The sequence below is a fragment of the Protopterus annectens genome, chromosome 9.part0, assembly GCF_019279795.1.
Source record: "Protopterus annectens isolate FY-2018-M chromosome 9.part0, PAN1.0, whole genome shotgun sequence".
In the NCBI taxonomy this organism is placed as follows: Eukaryota; Metazoa; Chordata; order Ceratodontiformes; family Protopteridae; genus Protopterus; species Protopterus annectens.
Genome location: NC_056743.1, coordinates 1,017,777,472 through 1,017,789,844, shown reverse-complemented (window position 1 = coordinate 1,017,789,844; position 12,373 = coordinate 1,017,777,472). Strand labels below are relative to the sequence as shown.

At 36.0% G+C, this 12,373-nt stretch overlaps 1 protein-coding gene across 1 annotated transcript in view; it reads right to left on the bottom strand.

Moving 5' to 3' along the window:
• Positions 1 to 12,373, bottom strand: part of FMNL3 (formin like 3) — a 1,635,345-nt gene that overhangs the window by 1,620,926 nt on the left and 2,046 nt on the right. The window lies entirely within an intron of this gene.

Here is a 12,373-nt window from a genome sequence, read left to right as displayed (position 1 = left end):
TACGTCACTCGATGGGTTGCCTACTGGCTTACTGACAGAACCAGCAGACTCCAAATCCAGCTCCAGACAAGTGACAAGTGGAGTACCTCAGGGTTCAGTCCTGGGACCACTCTTGTTTGGCATCTACTTCTCTGAAGTACAGGCCAACACTAAGGGACTCTGGCTAACAAAGTTCACAGATGACTGCAAACTGGGAGCCATTATTGAATCCCCAAATGATGTGGATATTCTACAAAAGGGCCTTACAGAAAAAGATGCTTGGTACCAGAGCCATGGGCTCAAGCTCAATGCCAAGAAATGTACAGTTATCCCCTTTGGGAAAAAAACATGTACCCTTGAATTACCACACAGGTGGCAGTACACTAAACACCGAAAGTGTGAAAAAAGACTTAGGGACACAGGTGGACAGTGGTCTCACCTTTGATAACCACATCGCCACAACAGTCTGAAAATCCTTCTATGTGGCACACCTCATCACCAAGGGCTTTTCATCCAGAAAAAAGGAAATCATTGTCCCACTGTACTCATCCCTCATTAGACCCATTATAGAATACAATGCCCCATTTGGTATGTACCTCTCAAGACATCTGCAACAACTGGAAAGGCCGCAGAAATACCTCATTAAAAGAATCACAACCCTAAAACAGATGCCCCATGCTGACAGCCTTAAAAAACTCCAGTTATACTCTGTCGCATATCGCCTACTCAGAGGCAATCTCTGCTTAACATACAAGGCCATGTCAAACCCAGAGCTGTTGGACATGCTACACTTAAAGAAATCCCAATCCCTCAGAGCCACACACTCCAGGGATCTAAACCTTGTCATCACAATAAACAAAACATGCTGGAGGGATAGGTTCCTGACCCAGAGACTCCCCAGACTCTGGAATAGACTGCCCATACATGTCAAGCAGAGCACCTCTTTAGCACTCTTCAAAAGGAACCTTGATGATTGGATGGGAGAAAGGAAATTCACCCCGGGGATCACGTCAGTCGTCCTGCTAGACAGGGTCCAGGGAAGTAAATAGTGTGGGAAGAAATAGCCAGGGAATTGTTATGGCTAGGCTTGTACAGGCCCTAGGGCAGATAGCCTAGTACCAACCTATGAACCTACCTACACACACACACACACACACACACACACACACACACACACACACACACACACACACACACACACACAATCATGAAACTTCTTATATTTGTATTGTTAACTTTTCTCCCCAAAATAACCAACTTTGTTTAGTGCCTCTAGAAATATCCTTAAAACCACAGGAAATTGGTCTGCTCTCTTATAGGATTACAGCTGCTACCCCAGTCAGACTGGCATCTGCCTATACTACAACTGGTTTTATTCATTTAATTGTATTCTAATGTCAGAGATTCTTAAGTAGCATCTTAACCATGGCAAAGTGTTCTTGTTCATAGCTGTATTCTCAGGGTATGTTACGTTTTAAACAGCTTTCTTGAAGACAAACCTCAAAGTTTGGGCTTTGCAAAAAAAGCCTACAGCATTTGTAGAAGCCTCTGTACTGCTTGCTTGTTTTAAAATATTCTATTCAAATTTTCCCAGTTTTTTGCATCTGCAGAAACCACTGCTTTCAATCACTCAACATTAAAATATGAATCATGCAGTTCAGACTAGCCCCTTTTTTCTTTCTGGTTGTATTTAGCTTAAAACTGAGCAGCCTTGCTCTGTTCTGTAGCTGTATTAGTCCTTTGTCATTCTCGTCTTGTGTCGGGCTCTACATAATTATCAGCTTCTACGGAAGCAAAACAGTCATAATGTAAAACTAACTGGAGAGTTGCATTCAGTGGAAAAAGTGCAGAAAGAATATGGCAAATATTGAAAGGGAAATTGTTTAAATGCAATAAATAAAGTTTAACTTGGATCTAGGCACACAATAACAGGACAACATATTTCCACAAGAACAAAATAATTAAGATGAGAGATAAAATAAGAAATGGAAATGGGGTTGGACTATAACTTTGAAAATTGGAATAAACAAACTAGGCAGGCAAATTAAACAGTGTGAGACAAAGTCAGGCAAATTTATATCAAGATATTGAGCATAATATGAAATCATTTTATACACAAGGAGTGGTATGATGTACAAATCAATATATTTTGTGCGTAGATTCTAAAATTTACTCTCTAATGCAACAGATTATTAGTTACATTTAAAAATCTTATGCAAAATAGTTTGGCTAGTAACATCCAAGCAACCTCAGATACTGAAATAAATTAGATTATATTGAAAACGTAGCAAGAAAACTACACCCAAACAAAAAACATGGAAACAACAGAACTAGAAATAACTATGCAAAACTACTTCAGCAGAAACTTGCAGTACCGTTACCTCCATGCAAAAATGACTTCAGCAGAAACTTGCAGTACCATTACCTCCATGCAAAAACGACTTCAGCAGAAACTTGCAGTATCATTACCTCCATTATTCACTAGGTTATTTTAAGTACAGGGGGATTCCACAAGATAGGAGACATGTACTTGTGAAACCCATTTTTAAGAGAAAGGTGAATATGATATACTCAGACACACACCCATGTGTTTACTTTCTTTTTGTCTAAAGATAATGGAAATGTGACTTTGGAGAAATCATCTTCAGACTTGGAAAGGTCAGGGCTTGAAACCATCTATCAGCACGGACATGTTGAAATTAGACCTAGAACCAACTGCAACATGAAAAAATAGCTATAAATGAAGAATTGTGAAGTGATGTAATTTATATAGATTTAACTTCAACTTTTGATAGAGTCATACACAAAGCAATGATCAATAAATTAAAATAACTAGGTATCGATGTAGTCTTGATAATATAGGTATCTGTATTTCTTACAAATAGGATTTGTCAAGTATCATATAGCTATTACACAGGTAAAATTCTGTATTACAGTCACTGTCCAACATAGCTCTGTCTAAAGCCCATGACTGTTTAGGTTGTAGCTTTCAGATCTCTATATTTTGTTTAGGTTGTAGCTTTCAGATCTCTATATTTCTCATCTGAACTGTTCAGCAGTCTGTATACAGATGACTTAAAATGGGTAAACTGAACTTTAATAACTTGACCATTTGGGCAAATTAGAATAATATGCTGATAAATACATCAAAAACACAAGTTTGAGAGAAATACACTGAAGGGTGAATAGTTAATACAGTACACAATGACTAAAACAGTCATTTAAGGACATGGGTATATGTAAATACATCTTTTGAGTTTTTCCGTTTACTATCAACCAATTGATTAAGGACAGTATAACATTATAAACTATGCAAAAATATTTATAAAATCTAAGAAATCAGAAATGATGAAATCATTGCAAGTTACAATAAACCCAAAACCAGAGTAAAGAATAGTATTAAGAATAGTAAGAATAATATGGAAACGTTATAAGAAAACAAGCATGAGTAAATGGGAAAGAGTAGAGCAGATATATAAAAAGGGCATTCATGGATATGAAAATTTAAATAAAAAAAGATTAAAACATCTCAACTTGTGCACAGTGTCTCGTGTAGATATTTAAGAGACCATATTTACGTATATAAAGGAGTTTAATGACAACTAACTTTTTGAATTCACAGGTTTATCAAAAAGTAGCAAAGAATCAGACAGACAATCTATGTAAGCCCAGAATTTCCAGACACAAGATATATATATATATATATATATATATATATATATATATATATATATATATATAAAAAAATCACAAATCTGTTGTATTAATGAACACACATTTTTATTTGAAGCTTCAGACAGTTTTTCTTGTAAAAAACATTATATACACCAACAAACTTTGAAATGTTTGGAAAAGCAAGCATCTAAGGAAGTGTGAAAATATAAACAACAAAACCCAACGATTTTTGAAAAGTATAAAAAAGAAATATGGACATAGGAAAGAAAGGGAGATTTGACATGGTGCAATATTTATGCATAGTCAAAAGCCAAATTAGTCAATACAAAAAAGGCAGCTCCAAAGATATTCGAAGAGAAATAAAGACAAAGGTATCCAGATATGGAAAATTTCACAATAAAAAGTCACAAATAGGGAATGTAGAAAATAAAATTAGTAAAAGTAGAAGTTAAAAAAAAATAGAAATTGAAGTTATGGAATACCTGTGAAGTGAAAGATTTGGTCTAGAAGAAGGTCTCACACACATTAGATCACAGCATGATGGAACGGGTCTCCACAGTGAGAAACAGAAAGATCAGGAGACATCTGAAGAAGAAATATGAACATGGGAAAGAAAAAGACATTTAATATGGTGGAATATTTACGCAAAGAGCAGCACCAAATACATTTGAAGAGAAATACAGGCAAAGCAATCCGGATGTGGAAAACTTTACAATACAAAAAAAAAATAAGAAGACAAGAGAAAAAAGTAGAAAAGATTAGTAATGGAGAAGTTACAGAAATAGAAACTGAGGTGATCAAGTAAATGCAAAGTGAAGAATTCAATGTAGAAAATCAAATTCAAAGGACCACAGTAGGGTAGAGCAACAGACATCCCAATTAGAGAGAAACCAGTGGAACAGGAAGCAACTGGTCAGTTGCCATATGAACATATTTTAGAGCCTTCCACAGAAAACCAGTATAAAAGTTCACTTGAAGCTGCACAGCAAGGAAAGGAGGAACAGAAAGCTGTGGCAACTCTGACACGTCAATGATGAGGAGTGATAAGCCAGCGAGTTCCCATAAGACAGAACAGATGGCACAGGATGAAACTGGAGAGAATGTGCCACAGGAGGATGCTACAGAACTTAGAACAAAAAATATGCCCTTAGTTTAGAAGAAAATAAGCTAAAGGACGAGTTACTTGATTTAATAGACAGACAGAGACCGGCATATTAAGATCAATGAAAGAAATAGACTGCAGAATATCAATCTTCTTCTTTCGACTGCAGAATATCAATCTTCTTCTTCTTCTTTTGGCTTTTTCCCGGTTAGAAGTCGCCACAGCGGATAATCTGTCCGCTCATGATTGGCATTGGAGTTTTACGGTGTCGAGTTGCCAGCCACCAGGCCCAACCTTCCACAGAAGACACACACACACACACACACACACACACACACACACACACACACCTAGGGCCAGTTTAGAGTATCCAATCCACCCACTTCATGTCTTTGAAAATGGGAGGAAACCGGAGCACGCGGAGGAAACCCAAACCACAGGGAGGACATGCACAGAAGGCACTCCAGCAGAGAATCGAACTGGAGAACGTCTTGCTGTGAGGCGGCAACACTAACCGCTGCACCACCGTGGCCACCCAGACTGCAGAATGTCAATAACACCCAAAAAGTTAGAAGTTTGATAAAATAAATGAACACAGTAATTTGGACCATCCATGGAGATTCATACACTATAATAGAAGTAAACAGAATATATTACTGTGCAGCTAAAATAACAGATAAAATTCTACCACAAGAACACAGGGTAGTAAGGGAAAGGAAGGGGAGAAATCTACTACCATCATGGAAGTACTGGATAGAGAAAACTATAAAGCAATTAAGACAAGAAGTGTCACTGCTAGAAGAGTATAGAAGAGGGAAGACAAAAATACTCAAAAGACGCGATAAAAGCAATGCACGGTATTACAAAACGGATCAGGATTTATCATACACTACTGAAAAATAATAAACATTTTAGCACAGGCAGAAAAACAGAGAAGATACACAGATAAATATAAAGGAAAAAGTACAAAATAAGCAATTGATGACCCAAAAAAGTGGGAAACAAGGTAAAAGGAATTGAAAGACCAAAAAGGATACGTTTTGTAGAAGTATTTATGAAGCTCCTATGGAACACAGCAAAGATGCTAAATGGATGGAAAAAGTAAAAGAATAAGAAGTTCAAAAGGTACAGGATATGAAATGGGATGAAGTAACAGCTAGAGAGATTAAGTTTAGAAAAGCTTCTAACTGGAAACCCCCAGCTCAGATGCAGTACCAAACTTCTGGTTAAAGATATTAAACATTTTTGCATGAAGAGCCATGAGTAAAAAAAAAATTATATGCACACCCCAAACAGACACTGACCTGACAAAGGAAAAACAATGTTCCTACTTGAATGAACCTGCAAGCTACCCTAAAAATTATAGGCAAATAACTTGCCCAATAAACTATACACTGGAATTGATGCAAACAGCATTTATAGTTATTTAGAAGAAAACTCAAATACAGAAATAGAACAAAAGGGCAATAAAAGAAAGTCCTATGGAACAAAGGATCAGTGGAGAACTGTAAAAAGGGGAAGAATCCAAGTACGGCATGGACTGACTACAGAAAAACATGTGACAGTATCTCATTCATGGGTATAAAAAGAATGCTTAAAAATGTACAAGATACATCCTATATTGATAAACTACATCACAACAACCATGAAAGTGACAAAGAACTTTGCAGTTAAGCCATGATAAAGGACAAATTATTACACCAGGGATAAAAATCCAAAGGGGGATATTCCAGGTGATTTTGTGTCACTGTTGCTCTTTTGCTTGCCCTTTACCCATTAAGCTGTCTGCTTAATAGATTAGGTCATGGCTATAATTTGGCTCCCAGAAAGCAGAGTGTAAAGACTTATCTTCTCTTTGTTGATGATTTAAAACTGTATAGCTCATCAGATGAGGAACTGAAAGCACAACTGCAAGTAGTCAAAACTTTCTCAGATGACATACGAATGTCATTTGGTTTTGACAGATGTGCAAAAGCAACCCTTAAAGCAAGAAAGCTGCAGCACCAAGAAAACATCAGTTTGGGACAAGAATGCGATATAAAAGAACTTGAGCAAGAAGGAGTGTATAAATATTTGGGAACTGATGAAGGATCAACAATAAAACATTAACAAATGCGAATAAATCTTAGGAATATTTCAGAAGACAAATAAATCCTACAAACATAGTTGACATCTAGGAACAAAATTCAAGCCCTAAACCAATTTTCTCTTCCTGTCCTAACGTACAGTTTTGGAGCGAGTGACTGGCCCCAAAAGGTGTTGGATAGATTAGACAGGAAAACAAGAAGGATGCTTCATGCTCATTAAATGATTTATTTTTATATATATATATATATATATATATATATATATATATATATATATATATATATATATACACATACATACACACACACATATACACACCAAGATTACATATTCCTCGTTGCAATTGATTACAAGCATAGATCTGCAATCGAGGGATTGCAAACATATCTGCTGACCTCACGAGGCCCAAACATAGTGAAAGTTTTGAAACATGGAGGAGAATAAATCTAAGAGAACTTTCATATCAGCATCAAGCGGAAATGGAAATCACACTAGAAGTAGATTTAAAAATCAGGCAGCAAGTGAATGTGCCAAAAAGCAAAAGAAAGAATAGAAGGTGAAGGATCAGATGAGAAGACAAGAAAATGTGGAAAATGCATAAATATAGTTGCAAGTATAGAAAACTCCTGGAAGAACATCATGTTGATCAGGACTGAATGCAGGAAAGGTTAAGGAGAGGCCAATTCAAACCAAAAGAGGAACAGTGAATATTGGTGGCCCAAGATAGTGGGATACGTACATGCTGGTTTACAAAGTCCATTGAACATGTGGGAGAAACAGACAAACGTAGGTTTTGTAAAACAGAATCGGAAACAGTTGCACACCTTGTTGCTGGTTGTGATATATTAATAGCAGAAGTACTGTATACTGAAAGGCATAATGTGGCAAGACTGTTGCACTGGGGATTGTGCAAACATAATACTAACGTAGCTGGAAACATGAGCCACAAAGTATCATAGAAAACTCAGGTCTACACCATATAGGATCACCCATTAAAAACAGTTCAAAAGATAGATGTGAGAAAACCAGACATAGTGATCCATGAAAAGAAGACAAACTAACCATTGATCATTAAAATCAGTACATCCAGTGGACTAGTGTCTTGTGGAGAGAGAGAGAGAGAGAGAGAGAGAGAGAGAGAGAGAGAGACAGAGAGAGAGAGAGAGAGAGAGAGAGAGAGAGAGAGAGAGAGAGAGAGAGAGAGAGAGAGAGAGAGAGAGAGAGAGAGAGACAGAGAGAGAGACAGAGACAGAGAGAGAGAGAGAGACAGAGAGAGAGACAGACACACACACAGCCAAAGTGTCAGGATTTGCAGGTAGAAACAAAAGCAATGTGGAAGAAAGATACCCAGACAGCTCCAACAGTAATAGGAGCAACGGTCGTACAAAACAATAAGCTACAATTTATTTTAGATATGTTACCAATACATGCAACCCCATATGAATTGTAGAAGGAGTCATTCCTGGGCACATTGCTTGTGCTGTGAAGAGCACTTCTGGCTGACAGACAGAAACAATACTAATTTCATGAACTTCAATCATACTTTGACTTGGGGAATGGGATCCACTCCCGTCATGGTTTTAGAAACCCTAAAATTTGGAGAAATTAAAAAAAAAAAAAAAAAAAAAAAACAACAATTATATAAGAATGGAAGCGGTTCTAACTGGTTCTCCAAGACAGACACTGTTGCATGGAATATGACCATCAAACTATAGTAAAAGCAGGCAATACTTTAGATATTTTCAACAACAACATGGACATGGATGTTTTGGCATACTGACGGTCTAGAACGGCATTATTGCATGTGCCCGAAATATATCTATACATGCACAGATAAAGTATGTTAGCATCACATTCCAAACCTTCAAATTATGTGCAATAGCTCTTTGGAACACCGTCAGTGCTGATGAAATAAGTCTAAAGAACCAGCATACTCATCCAGCATTATCTGCCAGAATCCTCAAACTGCATCTAGCACTGAAAAGAACTTGTCATTTGACTAAATGTTCAGTCCACGTCAACTGTAAGCATTGGTTATGTTCTTTAGTAATCACCTTATTCAGATCTTGTGAATCAGTACACGTGAACCTTGCATTGCTTCACAACAGTAACCATACTATTCACCCATTCTGTTGGCTCCAAACTGTTGTGTTAACACATGACTTGTATTCAATTCAGTACTTGCTCAAATGTACTCCCCAAGTGCTGGTATTCTCCTTGGAGTACATCTCACTGGCATAGCAACTGGATTTCACAACACAAGATATTTCTGACAAACTTCCTAAACCTGTAAATAAACACCACCACAGTTGTGATCGCTATCACACTGTCTACTCACAGTACTGGAGAAGTCACTGACTGTTCCTATACACATTCCTTCCTTTCACACTATGAATTTGATTTACTATTTGTAGCTTTTCAAAAGTAAAAAAAAAAAAAAAAAGACATTCAGTGAATTGGCTTCTTTAACTGATGAGACGTAAAATATCTTGTTTCAACTCAATTTTACATTCAAAATCAGCAGCGTTATATTAGACAACTTTGGAGGCCCTGAAAATGTTAATGAACCAAGCTTTTTTCTGTACCTTTTAGCCCCAAATGTTTCAAAAGTACTTTCAGACATATCACATTCTGCATCTAGTTTAGATTCAATATTTTCCATAACAACTGGACTTTGTCCTACATCATTATTTTTACCAACACTTTCACTTGACACAGGCAGCAAATATTTCTTTGCCATATTATTTCAGCATACTTTTACCACTCTATTTTCCCTTTAAGCATCTTTGCACATGATCCTTTCTATAATAGCTTCTGCAAAACTGACTGAATGCAGGACAATACTTATATTACCATTTAATGTTTTGACTTTTCTTTGAATCACGTTGTACAGTGCACATTAATTTCTTCGATTCACATTTTATAGTACATGTTAATTTCTTCAGCAAAGTCTTATAAATGTTTACTTGTAATTTCACTAGGTTTGCATGCACATGCACCTTGACAATGGTCATGACCATTTCTCTTAAATAAACAAAGTCTGCCAATTGTTTGATAAAAAGTATACCATAGAACATTTACTCTATTATTAATGAATCATACAACACATTAAAATTCAAACTTTGACCCAATTTTTACATTGTAACATACGCATATTTCACCCTTGTAAAATAAAAAATTAAAAAGCAAGGTTCTGGATTTTTAAACCTGCAACTGCCGTTAGTCTTTTTCTACAAGAAAATCAGATGGTATTAATTACACTCTAGAATTCTTCCCATGCTGCATGCAAAAAAGCACACTAAACCTTTTCAGTTTTCTTGGCACTACTAAAAACAAAAAAATACCATCTATAATGTGGCATAAACAGTAATAATCCATGGCTTAGGACCAGAGCATCTAGTCCCTTAGGGGAAGCTTTGCTAGTTAGGAGTAAACCCAAACATCGCACATTATTGCCTGCTAATGGTTATGTTAATTATTTGCACTAAAAAAATGAAGTAAGAAATGTGAGCAGCCACCAACCTTTCCTTTGTTAAAACCATACCACAGGCACCATAACTCCAAAGACTTTAATAATATCAATAATAACAATAAGACGATGGCCACCACTTTGGATTACTATTCAAGCATACATAAAAAAGAACAATACACGGTACTGAAGACAATTTGCTTCCTTTTGTACTACAAAACGTAAGTCTTCAACATGAAAAGAAAGAACAGTTATATTAAACATATTTGAAAGCATGTGTCATCCAACATACTATGTTACTAAAAACTTGCAAATCACTCACAGCCACTACTAGTGGTCTTAATGCAAGAAAAATCCAAAATTTTGCAAGTCACTGGCAGCCATCACTACTGATGTTAATATAAAAATAACCCAACCTTACACAAAGTTAAATAAAAACACCTTTTTTGATTTTGCAATTGCACATCCACAGTATAATCTTAACAATTCAAATAAAATATGGTCATTGTAGGATTTTACTCCCACCTGGCTAGAACATTTGCCTGCCTAGTCTTTGTTGTCAGGATCAAACCTTGCCAGTCTGGAGTAAATTCCACAAATATCCATATTATTAGTGCTTTAGTATACTATCCGGTTAATTATTCCTCAAGAAAGTAAGTGCAAATCATAATTATGAACCTTGACAGCAAAACCTGAAAGGTCATTAATATATATGCACAAACACACCTCAAACATGGGAAATGTCAAACTAGGTGGCACTTTACTGTACACTAATTTCAGTTATTTTTACGTTTTGGGAGAAATGAAAATAAAAAAGCAGCTTTAATTCTGTGTGTGTTCCTTTTTGCATTACATACACATTCTATACAGAAATTAGAAGTTTTTAATTTTAAGAGAAAGTGTTTTCTTTGTACCCATTTCTATACCACCTCTGCTTCACTGCACAAACTTTGGGACCTGAAGCAGTAAGATTATGCTGTCTTATCAAAGCATGATAGTTACAAGCTGAAAACAGGGAGGACAATATTATATCACTAAATGTGTCCTGTTTTGTACTATATATGCACATCATGTGCATTACAAAGAAATTACATGAATTCAGCACTCCACAGAATAGAATTGAAATAATCAAACTATAAAACACATACACTGATGAAAGTATTCATAAAAACAAATTAAACTTTAATACTTGCAAATTGGCATATAAATGGACGGGTCCCCTTCAAAACATCTAAAACTCATAACATTGAATTTCATAACATCTAAAATTGTGCATTATAACATTGAACGCTACAAATCACACTACAAATCACATGAAAATAACATCCCCTCCACATATAACGACACCAAACTACCAAGCACACTTTTTACTACGGTTCTGCAGGAGTCAAGCTCCCCTGCACCCCACACCCTTGTAAATTAAATATACCAACTCCGAGATTGCACTACAGTGGGAAAAGTTAGTTTCCTAACCCCACTGTATCACGATCACCATAAAAAATGTACACAATGTCTATATCACTTACCTGTATGGCCTAAAAAACACATACAGAATGGCAAAACACTATAAAAATATAAATTCCTACACTATATAAATAGTAACTACAGAAATGAAAACTACATCTCATAGTAATACCACAAGATTAAAAGATTAAACTATAACATTTACATGTTGATACACTATCAAATATTATACATTTTTGATGTTATGGGTTTTAAATGTTTTGGGTTTTAGATGTTCTGGTCACGATGTTATGCATTTAGATGCTATGAGTTTTAGATGTTTTGAAGGGGACTCGCCATGGGCATAGCAAACAGCCCTGCAAGAATCTCACCTGTACCTAAAAACAAAAGATACAGGTCTAGGCATACAAAATAGGTTTCCTTAAACAAAACTTAAGAGCATGGAACTTGTAAATAAGACCTCAGCCACCTCACCATGCAATTTAATGAACTTAAACAACAAACAATTTAATTACAAAACACAGAGAGATGAAGAACTGGGATAAAAGATCAAAATCAAGCAACGTTTTAAAAGACTGTGTTTTGGAAATATTAAC